Source organism: Prionailurus viverrinus, chromosome B1, assembly GCF_022837055.1.
Source record: "Prionailurus viverrinus isolate Anna chromosome B1, UM_Priviv_1.0, whole genome shotgun sequence".
Lineage (NCBI taxonomy): Eukaryota > Metazoa > Chordata > Mammalia > Carnivora > Felidae > Prionailurus > Prionailurus viverrinus.
In genome coordinates this window covers 95,200,646-95,218,678 of record NC_062564.1, presented here as the reverse complement: position 1 = coordinate 95,218,678, position 18,033 = coordinate 95,200,646, and the positions used below count along the sequence as shown (strand labels likewise).

Here is an 18,033-nt window from a genome sequence, read left to right as displayed (position 1 = left end):
AGGACGGATGAACTACAAAAGGACCTGATCTTTTTCTTGAAAATATTGAGAATGTTTTGTATCTTGATTTTTCAGATGTTGTCAGAGGTGTATCCATTAAAACTCATCTAATTTTATACTTTCAACAGGTACAGATTATTGTACATAATTATGCCTCATATAGTTGCATATATGGGTAGCAATGTTAATTTGTGGGTGGCAATGTTAAGTGGGTTGATTTATGGGTAGCAATGTTAGGGTTTAAATTTGTAATTTTCTGGATCCAAAGCAATCTTGTTAACTAGCATCTATTTCTCTTTATATGTTTATGTAACTTCATGATTTAAGTTCAGAGTTTTGTTGATGTGACAAAACTACACTGGACACATTCATTCCTGCCATCTCCATCATAGCTAGTCATCGATGTGCTATGAAACTATGAGCTTTTACTTTATGAGAATGTGTCAGGTTGGCATTATTCCAAGCTGCTTAATCTATTTTGGTTTTCATCATTGTGTGTGTACCGATAAGCCGTTCAAAAATCCATGATGGAGTGGGAAAGGAAATAAACTTATTTTATCCTCACCTCTACTCTCTGTTCTCGTCATTCTAAGGCAGTTACATCTAATGCAAATAGGGTCTTCTTATGTCCTGTGTTCCTCATATGATAAAGCATTCTTTTACATTATACAATTCTGCATTACAGTGTGGTTAAATACAATTAGTTTAATATCCTGCCAGAGATAATAGATCTTTGCACTTGCAGAAAATCTTTTATGTGGCTGTTGGTTGTATATATATTTTAAACTTGCCCTTTAAAGTAAAATGTTGTAGCTGGTTTTCTTTCAAATGTCTATTTGTTTTATGATTTAAAAATGCAGACAGTCATAATTTCATTTTCGTCATTGGAAATAGTGTTTAATTATTATTTTTTTTTAATTTTTTTTTCAACATTTATTTATTTTTGGGACAGAGAGAGACAGAGCATGAACGGGGGAGGGGCAGAGAGAGAGGGAGACACAGAATGGGAAACAGGCTCCAGGCTCTGAGCCATCAGCCCAGAGCCTGACGCGGGCCTCGAACTCACGGACCATGAGATCGTGACCTGGCTGAAGTCGGACGCTTAACCGACTGCGCCACCCAGGCGCCCCTAGTGTTTAATTATAAAGCAATTCTTCCTTGTCTTTCACAGAAAAATAATCAATAGAGTTTTTCATATGGTAAAGGAGACAGAGAGTACAAACAAGGTGGTGACTATTACTGTGGCAACACAACGTTTATATTTACTCATTTATTGAGTTTTTCTACCAGATATTTTCAACATAGAATATTAAAAAGCTGTGATCTTCTTTCTTGGTTTTATTTATATCACATTTACATATGTTTAAATTTAATTCTGTGTTTTTCCACAGAGAACTAAATTGCTCTTTTTACTGCAATTAAAAATTGTTTTGAGGGGCGCCTGGGTGGCGCAGTCGGTTGGGCGTCCGACTTCAGCCAGGTCACGATCTCGCGGTCCAGGAGTTCGAGCCCCGCGTCGGGCTCTGGGCTGATGGCTCAGAGCCTGGAGCCTGTTTCTGATTCTGTGTCTCCCTCTCTCTCTGCCCCTCCCCCGTTCATGCTCTGTCTCTCTCTGTCCCAAAAATAAATAAACGTTGAAAAAAAAATTAAAAAAAAATTGTTTTGAGGGTTTCAAACCCATTTTTTTGTTGTAATCCTTGCAACTTTTAAAAGCAGTATATCTGGGAAGAGATATTTTTCTGATCACCTGATTTTGTAAGGGTATATAAACAGATTTCTGAAAAAATATTCCCAAATTTTGTGTTATTCTCGTCTTTCCTCATTGCTTGCCTTTATTTTTTATAGTCCATTTTCATAGTTTTGGTTCTGATTTTCACCTTATTTGTTCTTGCCTTTGTTTTCTCCTTGACCAAGTTTGTGTCCAGCCTGGCTTCTCTAGCTCTGGGCCAGGAGGAGCCCTAGTGTGGTGAAAGGAACAGGGTCTTAGAGTCCCAAAGAAGTGAACTTGTAACCTAGTTCCACTACTGCCTAGTTGTGACCACAGGTGAGCTGTTTAATTAATTATGCTGATGTTTATGTATCACACGAACTAACAGTAGACAAATTACAGTGTGGTTTTAAGAATAGAATGGGGATTTACAGGTAAAACACCTGGAGAGTAAATACTGGTTCCCAGTCCTTTATGTTTTGTTCTTCCCAGCTACTCTGACTGCCAACCCTTCATCTTCATTTATCCATTTCAGTGATTCCAAAGGACACCATTCCTGATTTTTAGCTGATTTCTAGATTTTCAATTACTCTCATTTCTTTCACTGCACTTAAGTTGTCTAGCATTTCCCTGTGGTAATTGTTTTATTATCTACAATGTGAAGTTGACCTCAGTAGGGGTCACAGTCCTGATCTTATCCTTTAGTTATTATTTTTCCATATGTAGTAATCAAGTATTTCATGTTGAACTTCCAACATTTAATTGATGTGTGAGAGTCATTATTCACTTTCTGTTTTATTTGTTCAAATGACAGAACAGAATGAGAGAATAATATTGATAAGATTGACCAAATTCTTCAAAGGACATTATGTATATTCTATATGCTGCATTAATTCCTAAATTATTAAGGTTTTGAGTTTAATAATTATTATTATTCTATAAAAAATAATAATTTCAAGAAATGTAATAAAAAAGCCTAAAATTGAACACTTAGTTTGGGTTTATGGGGCAGTATTCTCTAAGAGTTAGCATAATTATCTAATGTTATTATTGTTAACTATATTCAATAATTTTAATTTGTACTCCATTTCCTAGTTTCATTGTAAATACTTAATAAGCAAATGGGACTTTAGACACAAATTCAAACTAAAATTTCTGAAGTACTTAGACATGCATCCCCAGACATAGCACAGTATTCCTTAATTCATTATTGCTGCAGACAATATCTTAAAAAACTTATGAGAACTGATTTTCATGAAAAGTACTTAAGATAATTCATAGTAATATGTGTGTGTGTATATATATATATATGTGTATATACATATGTGTGTATATGTATGTATATATATGTGTATGTGTATATATATGTATATATATACATATATATATTTAAATAATCATGACGAGGAAGCATCACAAATTTTGCCAATCACAGTGTACAGAGATAGACTTACTTGCCAGTTTTGTTTGGGGAGAAAAGAAAACATAAAAAGGAAAGAAGGCCAGATGAATACTTTTGCTGCAATTAGTGGTGATGCATGTAGTGAACTGCTAAGTATCCATGACTAATCGAGATAGACAAGGCTGTCCCTTGCTAATCACAAAAGATATTGGCCTGTCCATAGGAGAAAGGAGTGATTATATCAAAAAGAACAGTCAGCTGTTACCAGGGCAAACTCTGTCAGGAGTGTCTGTGAATGATAAGACAAAAGGACAGAGATGAAATTAAAAGCAGTATTAACTACCTTTAAATAAGAAGGCATTTTTATGTGCTCGTGTATTGCATTGAAAGATGCTTTGTTTTGTTTTCTTTTACAAGATGTATTTTTTAAAGAAACATACCACTTTATTATAAATTCATGAAATTCATTGTCATAAAAATTAATCATAGTAATTGTTTCCTACAATATTGTAAAGCACTTCAAACTTTATCATTATTTTATATTTTCTACATAATCTCTAAGTGCTAATTAGAGCCAAATAGCAAATCAAGCACAGAACAAAGGATGAAGCCAAATGAAGCAGGTGGATTGAATTTTTGTCATAAGGTAATGAAATTCTGTTTGGTTTTGGTCTACCATTATTTACGTAAACACATGATTAAGTCTTAGTTGATAATTCATAAATGATTATTTTCTGCCAAATATAGGTTTAACTTTTAAGTTTTGCTGTTGTTGCTGAGAGTTCTGTTTGGAAATTATCTCTGAATTCAGCGAATACTTTTTTTTTTAGGAATCAGTAGTTGGAAATTAACTTTTTTGTGGGCTGTCACTGAATCTCTCATTGTAGTCTGCAAATTTCCTCATTTTTCAGTTCATTGTGTAAATCTAGCTAGTCAAGAAATAACACAAGAATTCATAAAATTTCAGTTGTTTATAAAGAAATGTATTTTCAAATTTCAGAGCTCTAATAATATGTTTGGTGAAAAAAAATTATGTTGAAGGGAGTAAAAATTAACAGAATTTCAGGGAAATTTTTGTTTTTACTTTTTACTATAGAATGCACACAGTTACAGAATAACTTCAGTAGACCCGAAAATACAAAGTACAAATAATATTGTCAAAGCATGTACATACCATACCAGACATTGTTGTAAATAATTAACTGAACCCTCGCATCAACACTGTGGTGGGTTCTGTTTTTCTCTTTAAGTTTCTTTATTTAGAGAGGGTGGGGAGAGTGTGTGTGTGCAAGTGGGGAATGGGCAGAGAGAGACGGGAGAGAGAGAATCCCAAGCAGGCTCTCCATTATAAGCACAGACCTTGACAGCCCGACGTGGGCTGGAGCCCATGAGCCATGGGATCATGACCTGAGCCTAAGTCAGACATTTAACTGAATGAGCCACCCAGGCACGCCGGTAGGTTCTGTTTTTATTCTTGTTTTACACAGGTGGGAACTGAGACAGAAGAGACTCAATACTTTCTTGAGTTCACATAGCTATTATGACAGAACAGGAATTTAAATCTATACAGTCTGGCTTCAAAGTCCACAAGTTTCATTACCAAAATATTTTTCCTGAAGCAATTACAAAGTTGTGTGACTAGAACTCAGTAGGGTGGATAAGCTTGATTTAGACTGTTATGAAATAAATAGAATGAATGGGTATATCCTTTGATTTTTTTTTCTTTCAATGATTCCTGTAAGTCAGATCCAAAGAAAGGACTCTAGAGACTAGGCATAGATTTTTGGTTGGCTGATACAACTTTAAGTCTTATTAAGACACAAGGGGATTGATATAAAGTGAAAACCTCAACTAGCTCACACCAAAATTCCTTTGAATGTTTACTTTAACTGACTTACAGCATTTATTCAATTCTAAAACCTTATAAATTTTAGAACAATTTCTGGGTACAAAGGGGTTTAACCAAAATACTAGGAACTCATTGAATTTAAGACACAAGCAAAGTTTGTAGATGGGAAAACACAGTGCTGCTAATCAACCGATAGTGCATCATTATAGTTTGTCAGCAAGTTGCTGATGCTCAGGGGATTGCCCATGACTGTGACCAAAATCATTTTGGAGAGGGTAGGGCAATGATGAATAATATGAACTCTCCTGAGATTGGTTGTTGAAAACTTGATCTTATGAAAGTTTATTTTTCCATTTATTTTTTTCCATTTTCAATGGGTATTTTTCCCTCAACCTGAAGAAACTCCACCCTATACATCAAACTGTCCAGAACATGGGCTTTCTGGTACAGGTACTGGAGGCCTTGTTCTATAGGTGACCAATATCTTCTGGCAGGGTCTTCACTTTGCCTTTCATAAAATCTGAGCCAGGGACCATCCACAGTTTTCCTTAAGATGTTCTCCGATAGGCAACACTGCATTGATACCTGAAAGTCCACATGACCACATCCTTCAAGTGCGGTCTTGGTAACTGGTGTTTCCTCAACTGGTCGCTAATATCACAAGACTATCCAATATAATCTGCCCTCTCTCCCACAGAGTGAATTTGGCAGAACTGCAGTGAAAGGTGCCTTGATAGAGCCCCTATGCTCCTGGCTCCTAGAGTTGTTGCATGTAGTTCTTTTATTCCTTAAATAAACCTGAGACATATTTTAATTTCTCTGAAAAAAAGCCAATGTCCTGGAATCCCCTACACATTTGTTAAAAGGTGCTATTATCTTTCAAAAATTTAATTCTTCCTATTCTCCCTATTGGAGTTATAGGTGCCCCAGGTGCCCAGTGAGACCCTCTCATTGCTCTTGGAGGCCACCTCTATGCATCAATAAGCATGCTCTACAGAGTCTTCACCAAAATTTGTTCTCTTAATTAGATGTGCACTCAGGGTTTTTAGACTCTGGTTACATTTCACTTGACCTTCAGATGGTTTTACTTCTTACTAACCTACTTATACAAGTTGGATTATCTTTTTTGTCTGAGACATGTTTCTGAGAACTTTTACTGTGTTAATTAACCTAGGATTTTTAGCATCCATGGAAGTAATTCCTATAACTACCAACATTTTACAGATGAGGAAACTGAAATATAGAAGAATTATATAACCTACCCTCAGCCACCAGTAGTAAACCAGGTTTTGCCTTTAGGCTATTTGGGCATATAGTCTGTGCAACCAGGTATCCTACTATGAGAATGGAAGGTGGATTTATAATTGGGGTCAAGTAGTTGAGGTAGTTAACTACTGATGGTCTCAAGTATCCTCTATGATTCCCTTGCAGTAGAAGGTTCATTAGGATGGAGGGTTGTGAAAGAGATGTGAAGGAAGGGGCAAAGTTTTCATCAGACACTTCCCATTGATGTGATTTTTCCTATCAGAAAAGCACAAACTGTATTATAAAATGACAAGCACCTGGGTGGCTCAGTCAGTCAAGCATCTGACTTCAGCTAAGGTCGTGATCTTGTGGTTCATGAGTGGAGCCCTGTGTCAGGCTCTGTGCTGACAGCTCAGAGCCTGGAGTCTGCTTCAGATTCTGTGTCTCCCTTTCTCTCTCTGCCTCTCCCCCACTAGGTCTCTGTGTCTCTCTGCCTCTCAAAAATGAATAAACAGTAAAAAAATGGCAGGGATCAAGGGGGGTTGAGGATATTGAGGGAGAGTGGTTCAGGTGAGCATACATCTAGGGTGAGCAAAGAAGAGAAGCATTGAGATGATTATTGGAATGGAAATGAAAATTCTCACTTTGTGAGAATTTTTTCTGCATCTGAGAGATTTTTGTTCATGTTTAATTAGAAGGAGATATGTAAATCTTGGAGAATCCAACACTGTGGATAGTAGACTCTGAGTTTTCTGATCCAGGATGTCTGAAAATAAAGGAAATGATAAAGGAGTTATAAGGCTGGTTGGAATCTTGAAGGAGAATGGGTTTGTGAGAGGAAAAGTAATTTGTGATATAGGCATCACATGATGTTACCTCCAGGTTTCAGCCACAATATAGGCACAGAACAGTTAGTTAGGCAATGGGGGTTCTTCAGATAAATTGGTCATGGATCTACCACAGGGATCTCATGTTTTTCTGCCAGAAGGACATGTCAGGCCTTTTGCTTAAAGTGATCTTTAAGCAAATCTTCTCTGGATTTAGTTATAGGCTGTTATACATGTCTGATTAGTCTGTGGTTGTTTATAACTTGAAATAGATGGGGAAAATGTGCAGTGATTCCTATGACAAGATTTTAAACACAGGGAGAATTGTCAGTCAATCTTTTATAGGGCTTCCTTTTTATTGCTTGTAAATTCTTCTGCCAAAATCAAGAACTAAAAGAGTTCTTTTTTTTTCTTTCTCTGAAGACAGTATGCCTAATCCTGTATTACTTTGACAACGTTCTCACTAATGATTTCTTTATAGCTTAAAAGCTCTCTGAATATATTATAAGGAGTCACTGGGCACAAGCTGTATAAAATAGTTAAGCAAAATAATTACCAAGTCCAGGATGTTCTTAGGTTCAGTTCATTTGTTTTACTAACAACAGACTTCTGCTTTGGGACCAGAGTTCTGATCTCCTACTTCTATCTCTCAAATATATCACAAACCCTCTAATTCACCCCGTCTCCATTAATGCCCCTTTGCTCAGGCCACCATCATCCCTTGCCTGGAATCCTGCAATAGCTTCCTAACTGGTCTTCATCTTGTTCTTCCTCTTAATATTTCTCTAAACTACAGCTAATGTCATCTTTCTAATGAAGAGGGGTAGTATCTCCAATTAAAGTCTTTCAGTTCTTCCCTATTTTGCTTAGTAATAAAGTCCAGGGTCTTTCTAGATCTCCTTCTTTATCTCTGTAGTCTTCTATCTCAATACAAGTGTTTCTTTATTAGAAAATGGTTCTGCCTCTCATCTCTTTCCTGTTTCCTGCCACCTGGCTGTTTCCTGATTCCTCTTTCAAGTTTCAGTTTGGATGTCACTTCCTATAGGAAGACTTTTTATTCTCTTTAGATTAATTTAGGTTTTCCTCCTTTGTGTTTTTAAGCACCATGTACTTTTTTTTTTTAATTTAAACTGTTTAAAAGATTTTGAAATCCCTTGCTTCTTTCAAAAGAATATGAGATGCTTGAATCCAAGGTCCACATCTATCTCGTATTGAACCCAATGACTAGCACAGAGTAGGTGATCATATGTTTCTATAAATTGAAAGTGATTTGATATTACCCTAGAGCAATCTTTCTTAGCTCTCTTGGGTAAAGAAGACATACAACATCAATTTTAAATGGTTTTCTAGACATAAAGGCTGGGTTTATTCTGAAATAACTTGGAGATTGTATGATATATTAAACAGATTTCTGTGTCCCCCTCAGTCAGAAAACTTCCTGATCCAGGTGTCCAGAAGCATTCTGCCTATCTTAAATGTCTACAGTGGGTTTTTCACTCACTCAGAAATGTTCCTGAACCAATTTTTCAGAGATATTTAGCCTATCTTTAAACCATCTGTCTCTTGCTTTTATCTCCCCTTATCTTTGGTTTTCACCTTCTGACTCTTTATGCTTTGTCTTGCCAACACACCCACATCCATAAAGATTGAAACTTTTTCTCTAAATAGTGCTCTGTGTTTTGGAATCAAAAATTCCACATATAAATCCCCTTAGGTAACATATATATAAACAGAAGTAAATCAAAAGAGTTTATGCAAATACGTATATACTTGAGGAGAGACATGTAATCTCAGGATTGGGAGTTGTAAAGAAATTATGTGTGATTAGTCAGTAGGCATCACAGGCAGAAATAGCCAGAGGTCGGTAGCTGCCGTTTCAGGATATCATAAAATTTTACAACTATCCCAAAACATAAATGCATTTTTTACCAATGGTAAGTCAGATTCAAAGCAAATGATTACAAAATTTCAAATTATCTGAATTGTATTTTTTATTTTAAACACTGATTTAACAAATGTTTAAAAAATGAAATTATGGAGGTTCTGTACACACTGATTCATAGACAGATCTTATTCAAGCATAGTTGTAAGTGAGACAAATAAGAAGTAAGGTTATGGTTTTATACAGGTAGTTTCTTTTCTTTTTTCTTTCCTTTCATCTGTAGTATTTGTATCTTCTTTATTTCTCCCAAGACAGCCCTTGGGCAAGTGACATTTCAAGACGCCACCAGAAGACAGATAACAGCATCTGATTACTTTAGGGTTAATCGTTAGCAACATGGTTGTACTAGTGACATTGTTTATAGTGTTCAATTAAATGCCAATTTAATGACACTCCACATTTAAACAGCACTGCTGAGCTTTTATGTAGTTCCAGCCCAGAGGATTGACCAGCTGTCCACCCTTGCTGACCCACACATGCCTTTCTTTGTATCTTTCAAGGATGTAGGTAATTGCTAGTCCTGAAAGAGATGCAAACAAACTATTTTCTGGCTGTATTCACAATGTCTTTCTTAATAGGAAATGAATTGGCACTCTTCGTACTGCCAAATATCCAACAGAAAACTGGGTTTAGGTATTTATGTGGAAGGAATTTTGTTTCATGAAGCCTTGGCTGGATATTCCACTCTAGATTTGCAGCTTTTCATCATACCTTGCATTCTGAGAGGAGTGATGGCAGCATTACTCCCAACTAAGCAGCTGCAGGATTATCTCTTCCACCCAACCAATTCACTTGGGCTTTTGGAAATAGGTTTTCAGACCCGAAAAGTATTCCCATTCCAAGGGTGAGAGCAAATAAACTGAACTAGCACTCATATTCAGCCAGGATGAGACTGTCAGCCCCTGATAATTTGCAGCCAAAGAAACCAATTTGAACCGAAGTGCTGCTACTGAAAGTGTCTTTTACTAATAGAATCCAATAAATGTGTGATTTTTCTCATTCATTCAAATATCCTCAGGTGAAAGAAAATAAAATTAAGGTCATTTTTCCCACAGCCTCACAAGCTGCTTGTTCAGATATGTTTTGGAGATGACCTCCACTAAGAATGTATGTTGAAGTTATCTATCCCATCCCCTTCCCTATCTCTTTAAACAAATATAGACTGCCTTGCCTGTGGTGTTTTCCGATGATGTAGATATGCAAGAGATAGTCTCCTCAGAGGAACTCAGTCTCATGGGAAAGAAATAAATAAACAGAAGAGTATAATGTAGTGTGAATATGACTACAATGAAGTGGTATTGCACTGGGTGAAATAAAGGAGGGTGATATTCCTGTCAAAACAATATAGGAAAAAAAGAATTAAAGAAAACACATGCAGAAAAAAAATGGGTTGAATCACAATCTGAGGTAATTTCAGCTGTTGGCTCATATAGCTGTATCATCAACTTCTAGAATATAAATTTGGAATGTACCAAACATACCTATGAGTAAAATCTGCGTGAAAGAATAGTATAAATTTGAGTAATGTGAGAATTAAACATCTCACATGAATTTCTTAATACAGCATACAGCAATATCTGAGCATTTGTAAACATTCCATATAATTAATCAGTAACTAATATTAATGGAAGATGAACAAATGTTTTTTTTATTAAGAATATATATTTTTATTAAGAATGTATATCTATATTTACATATCTATAGCTATAGCTATATATGGAGCAACAGACACAGAAAGAAAGAGATAGTCGTATATTATATATGTGATATTAATACTACAGGACAGTGCTTAAGGAATCTTATTTTATGGCAAACCACATTTTGAGAAATATTGTTATAGCTAAATTATAAAAAGAGGCAAACTGTACTTCAACATACTGGTTTACCAAGGGTACGCCTTTGTTTTCTACCACTTCTAGCTATTCAAGTGAGAATTTAATTAAATGTTTCTTACTTGAATAAATAATCTGATAAAATGAGATCAGTGATGGCTAGTGCCTGGAGGGGACTGTCTTTGGTGATTGATAGCTCTGTGAATACAATGCTGAATCTTATTTTACGTTATATTCCGACCCTTAAGTAGTGTTTGATCTCAAGCAAAGCCATTCTGAATGAGAAGATTGAAATCAAAATTTGGGGAATGGAGCATAGTAATCTGGTCATTTTTGCTCTAGGATTTCAAGTCAATTACTAGAATTAATAATATTTCTTAATTTGTGAAACACTGTCATCGTAACTCCATGTAAAATTTCTTCCTTGTTTAATTTTATTCCAATTCCTATTTCCTATTCCTTCTTTGGTAACCGTGTAATGAGGCCAATTTAGATCTTTGAATATGCATGTATCTTTGAAGACTTCTCAGTGTTTTTGATACTACTAATGTGCTTTTGTTAAGTACATCTTATAAGTAATATTGTGTTGTAACAGTATCCTGTTTCTTACTTATTTCACTCAACACTAGGTTTCAGATGTATTCATATGCAGTTCATTTATTCTAATTGATCCATTATGTGTAGCCAAGAATGTCATTTTTTGTAACTTAATTTCACTAAATGTTGTCATACTGTTCTTCATGAGGTCGGGGACTATTTTCACTCCCACCAAAAATGCATTGTGGATTTCATCAACATATTATTTACAAAGGAAGAATTTTTCATACTACACTTGTACAGATTTCTGTAGAAGTAAATCTCTGTAGTGCCTGTTGTATATATTTAAGCAAAACAAATTGGTAGGTCTTATGTTGAGGAGATGTTCAATAAATATGTATTTTTTTAATAAATGAATTAAGGGCAGTGGACTTCTGGCTCTGTCACTTGTGAGCTGTGTCATCTTGGGAAAATTCCTGAATTTCTTAGTTCCCTCATCTGTAAAATAGATATAATAATACACATTATTAGATGGTTAAAAGATTATAAGCAGTAGTGATTGAGATTTAGTAAAATATTCCAAAATAATAAACATTAATTATTTTTGTTATTATTTTTCTTCTAATTGTTGTTATTTAGTAGTGCCATAGAGATCCATATGTAACTATAAAATTAAGCAAGTTTTGAAAATGAAGGCAAACATACACAGTATATATCATCTCTCTTTTACAGTGTTCCCAGGAGAACACCTTTGGTGTTTAAATACCTAAACTTCATAGAGTGCATGCAATTCTCAATACATTTTTAAGCAGATGTTTACATAGGAAATTTTATATTCATATGTAGAAAAAAATACAACCATTTTGGGAAAACACGGTGTATGAAAGCATTTAGGTTACATTTCAAATACAATTAGGAAAACACAACAATCCCATACAGATATTTTGAAAAGAGGAGCATGCGTCAGTGAAAGACACGTGCATGTATTGGAGATATTTCTGGATGCAAGAGCCAGAATCATACTTGTTGCAAACCATTCTCTGCCCATGTATTTTTCCTAAAGGTGTTTCCAGTTCAAACCCTTTCAAAGTTAATCCTTATTTTAATCTAGATTCACATGAGTCTCCCCAAAATCAAGAAAGTATCAGAGAAAGTAACTATTAAAAAAAATAAATGAAAAAAAAAACACAGTATAGTAGAAAAGATATTACTATACACAAAGGCAACCCTTTGGTCTATCCATATCAATTATTTGGTAATCAGGAAACAATGTTTTAATCATTTTATTCCCAAGCATACTCATATGGGAGTTTTCCATGTTTTATCTACATTTAGGAAATAAGTGTTTGTTTTGTTTTGTTTTGTTTTGTTTTGTTTTGTTTTGTTAACTAAAGCATCTGTAAGTAACACCTGCAGCCTATAATATTTGAGAGGGGTCTTCTTTAACTAAATACACAATTATTCTACATTCATTAATGTTATAAGCATGTATTGCTAAGCTCAGGTGTTCATTCAAACAAGGGACTCTCAAGGTTAAACTTCACTAGCTGTATAATACATCAACCTCTGGAATTTGGAACTACTGTGTAATGCATCATTATCCCTCCCTTTTCACATATCAGAACAACTGATTTTCAGGAATGTATAACTGAACAATATTAAATATAAATTCCTATTCTAAGACAAACTATGAAGAAAAAAATACAATTAAATGAGAAGAAAAAAGTCTAGTAATTGTAGTCTAAACTTCCTTTTTAGTTCTTTGTTACTTGATGCAATAAATCCTTACCAATTCTCTTTTTATTTGGACTTATTTGCTATGACTATGTGTATCAGCCCTTAGATTCTCAATTTAATTGAACTGACTGTACTTGTAAGCAACGATTACAGGCAGTTTTATTTTTATTTCCCATTGACCTTAAAATATACCATGTGGAATTACTTGTTTCCCTGCCCCTGATAGAAACTTATGTAGATTCCATAACTTTTCTCATCTTTCTTATGTAATAAAAGTTCTCTAGTTTCTTAAAATCACAATTCAAAAATGAAAATGTCCAGTTCTATGTAAAATAAAAATTTCCAAAATATATAAAGAATTCATACAACTCAATATCAAAAAAAAATCTAATTAAAAAATGGGCAGAGAAACTGAATAGACATTTATTCAAAGAAGACCTACAGATCACCACCAGACACAGGAAAGGATGCTCAACATCATGAAGTATCAGGGAAATACAAATCAAAACAAGATATCTCAAAATTAGATACCACCTCACACCTGTCAGAAAGGCTATTATCTAAAAGATAAGAAGTAACAAGTATTGGTATGGATTTGGAGAAAAGGGAAACCTCATGCACTCTTGGTGGGAATGCAAAATGGTTCAGCAACTATGGAAGACAATGTGGAGTTTTCTCCAAAAGTATAAGTAAATAGTAAAACTGCCATACAATCCAGCAATTCCACTTTGGGGTATTTAACCAAAGAAAAAACACTAATTTGTAAACAATATATGCACCCTTGTGTTCATTGCAGCATTATTTACAATAGCCAAGATATGGAAGCCTAAAGTATCCATTGATAGGAAAATGTATAAAGAATATGTGATGTATATTGGAATATTACTCAGCCATAAAAAGAATAATATGTTGCCATTTGTGACAACATAGATAAATCAACATGGATGGACCTATGTTAAGTAAAATAAGTCAGAGAAGGACAAATACCATATTATTTCATTTATCTATGGAATCTAAAAAACAAAACAAATGACCAAGCAAAACAAAACAGAAACAAACTTGGGGCGCCAGGGTCACTCAGTTGCCTAAGTGTCTGACTCTTGATTTTGGCTCAAGTCATAATCTCATGGTTCATGGGTTCAAGCCCTGTACCAGACTCCATGATGATGGTGTGGAGCCTGCTTGGGATTCTCTCTTTCTCTCTCTCTGCCTCTCTCTCTCATTGTCATAAAAAAATAATAAACAAACAAACAAACAAAAAACAGACTCATAGATACAGAGAACAATTTGGTGGTTGCCAGAGGGGATAGGAATGGAAATGTATGAAATAGGAAAAGGGGATTATAGGATGATTAAAGGGTACAAGCTTACAGTTTTAAAATAAATCAGACTCAGAGATGCAATGTACAGCATGGGGAATCTAGTTAATAATATTAAGAACTTTGTATAGTGACAGATGATTGCTTGATTTATGGTGGTTATCACTTCATAAGGTATATAAATGTTGAGGGGCGCCTGGGTGGTGCTGTCGGGTAAGCGTCCGACTTCAGCCAGGTCACGATCTCGCGGTCTGTGAGTTCGAGCCCCGCGTCAGGCTCTGAGCTGATGGCTCGGAGCCTGGAGCCTGTTTCCGATTCTGTGTCTCCCTCTCTCTCTGCCCCTCCCCCGTTCATGCTCTGTCTCTCTCTGTCCCAAAAACAACAACAACAAAAAAAAAAACAAAAAAAAAACCAAAACAAAACAAAAAAAAACGTTAAAGAAAAAGAAAGAAAAAAAAGAAAAAAAATAAATGTTGAATCACTATGTTGTACACCTGAAACCAATATAATATCACATGTCAGCCATCCTTCAAGAATTAAAAAAAAATTTTCAAACATGAGTTCCAGTTTATCTTCTCCTTTTTAACCTAGCCCTTCTACTCCTTGTTCCCATCTCACCATGGATATTTTCTGACCTCTTTCAAAACAGAACAGAAACAGACTTGGGGCGCATGGGACAGAAGAATAAATAGAGGCAGAAGAAAAGTTCTGAACTGACTGGTACTGGTCTGATGATCTGGTAATGACTCTTTTTCCTTCTGTCCCTGACATTTTACCACCTGCATTTCTTTGAACAAAGTAAATGAATCCCACTCCCACTTAGTCCTTTTTCATAATGCATCTTTCAGCTTTTTTTTTCCTAGTTTTTTTTTTTTCCTTCAGAGAAGTTGCATCAAACAGGACTTAAGTAATCCAATGCTGGCTCTACAATCTGGTGCATGGAAAACAATTATATATTCTTCACCCCAGTAGACTCTGCCTCTTCCCTGCTGCCCCTTTTGTGTTCTACTTCAAAGCAGGAACTCAGCCCACACTTTGCATTATATATTTCTCAGGCAAAAGTAAGAAACCAGGCTACTTTATCTCCAAACTGTGAGGGTACATTTAAGGTTCTCCTAATGACAAAGAATGAAAAACCCTCCATCCCTCCCACTTAAGGGGTAGTGGGGTGTAGGGCTCATGAACAAATCGACCAATAACTACAAATAAAAGTTCTTTCCCTTGTTTGTATATTATCAATGTAGGTAAATGGTTTTAGAAGTTACCAGTTTTGTTTCCCACCATGTTTTTTTGAAGTATGTTTATCCTGAACTGGCAACTCACTTGAAATCTATTTTGATTATCTTAGTCCTTTATAAAAAAATACTTTCTTATGAAGATGAAAATCACTTTTGCAAACCTAAATATTTTTGGCATAGCATCTTCTATGTATTTGTATGGTAATCAAATAAGATAGAGTATTTGCTGTGGTTCTTACTGTATTTATACCATGGTACTCTTAGTCATCTCTTTAAAAGAGTATTAAGTGTTTTAGGGTGTAATGTCCTTAGTTATTTTTCCTTAATAATGTTAATCACAGTTATATGATCTTATGAGACTAGGGTCTGTAGCATAGTATGATATATGCCATTGGCATTTAGTCCTAATCTGAAACAAAAGGACAAAAATGCCTCGTGGTCCTTTAACTGGTAAGGGATATACAAGATTTAAACATTTCACCCCGTTTTGTCTGGATTTTTCCTGTTAGGAGAATAAAGTTGACCACTTGGACTTACTATAAAAAAACATAAGAATGTCTTCATGGTTGCATCAAACATTTTGAATGGCATGATTCTGGGATCTTAAGTGTGTGTGTGTACTCAAGACCCGTTTCTAGCGATACTACATCAGAAGGGTCAAGAAACTACAAGGAAATAAATAAACAATCGACAACCCTAAAAAAAAAATTAAAAAGACAGGGTAAGACATGAAGACTGGATGATAGGTAACACGAGAAGATACAGTTTTGCTTCTCAAAATGTATTAGGATCTACTATTTCTATGACAGAAACTGTAAATAAAGTTGATTTGTAAATTATTTACTTATTCTCCTTTTGTAGGTAAACATTGAAATTTTAAATGGTTACATAAGTTTAAATTAGAAATGGTTTACAAAAATAAAAACACAAACACATTATTTCTCAGAAGGAAAAACACCTTTTTATATAGCAGGGATTCTTTTATTCCAGTGTATTCTATCCAATACGGTAAGCATAGAATAGATGTAGTTTCACTTTTTAAATACCAGCTATTTATTTTTATTGTGTTTAGAACAGCTGGCAGTTTTAGTAATAGTAGAATTATGATGGAAATTTCTGCTTTCAAATTAATCTCTTAGCAATAGATTTTTTTTTAACATTCAGATTCAGGGCCTGGATGGATCAGGTAAAAATGCTGCAAGTTTAGAACTTACTTCCTGATATAAAGGTGCTTTTAATTCTGATTCTAATGTAGAGCTTTAATACAGTTAGGGACTTTCTGGTGGCATTAGGTCCATGCTACCTGTACACTGCTAATGAATCCTACTATGCCTAAGTCATGTTTACAATGTGCTAAAATCTTTTTCTTTTAAAGATTTTCCAACTCTAGTTGTGCTGTGTGAGAAATGAAAATCTTTAACAAAATTAAAAAAAACTCAAAGTTTGGTGCCTGCATAAATGACTGTTTCACATTATGTTGCACTCTCAAACTTAACTCTTCAGTGAGCACACTTCTTGACGTTCATGTTGGTCTTTGGGTGCATATAACAGAATACAGAGATGCAAGTAATATACTGGCTGATTTATTTGAGGATTTACCTCAATTAATGCTCTGTAGAATTATAATAATCCAACTTGATGATGTTTGTACTGGCATTTGGATTAGTATAACTGGTAAATTCCACTCACTTCCTTTCCCAGATCACTACTTAGCATAGTGTTATAACATTCGCTGGTGTCATAACATTTACAGATTCAGGGCTGTTTGAAATATAAGGATAAACGTAAAAGACTGAGACTCTAAAGTTCAACTATGAAATTTAGATTTAGAGAGAATATTAATTTGAAAATAGTTTAAGATACTTGCATTTACAGATAAGAAAATTGAGGCGATGCAGATAGAACCAATAAGTGATTGATGTTAGGATAATTGAGTGAACTTCACCAGAACACAAACATCTCACCTGCCACTAATCCAGGGCTCTGTCAACAACACAGGATCCAAGCATAAAGAGATAAGACAGAAATATGCTTTCCAGCCTTAAATCAGCTGAAATTTACTTAAAACAAGCATAAACTCATAAGCTATACTGCCTTAGGCCTGCTACGTTCATTCTTATTCATCAATAACACTTCACACATAGTAAATGCTTGATAAATATTTGTTGAAATGAATTAAATTTATTCAAGGATAAATATAGTGTAACACATCTCTCCAAGGCTTCACCACATTAATATCAATTCATGAATTTTACTAGCTCTGAGGCTCTACCTACTCAGTAGCAGTATCTGCCCTTTACCTAAAAAATCTGTTAATTCTCAATGACCCCAGAGCAAGTGGTCTCTCTTGGGCTCAAAAAAACATCACCCTTTGTTGTTTTGTTCTGAGGCAAGGAT

At 34.9% G+C, this 18,033-nt stretch overlaps 1 long non-coding RNA gene across 1 annotated transcript in view; it reads left to right on the top strand.

Annotated features, from left to right (window-relative positions):
- The window catches only part of LOC125164922 (uncharacterized), a 114,491-nt gene that overhangs the window by 65,383 nt on the left and 31,075 nt on the right, over positions 1–18,033 (top strand). The window lies entirely within an intron of this gene.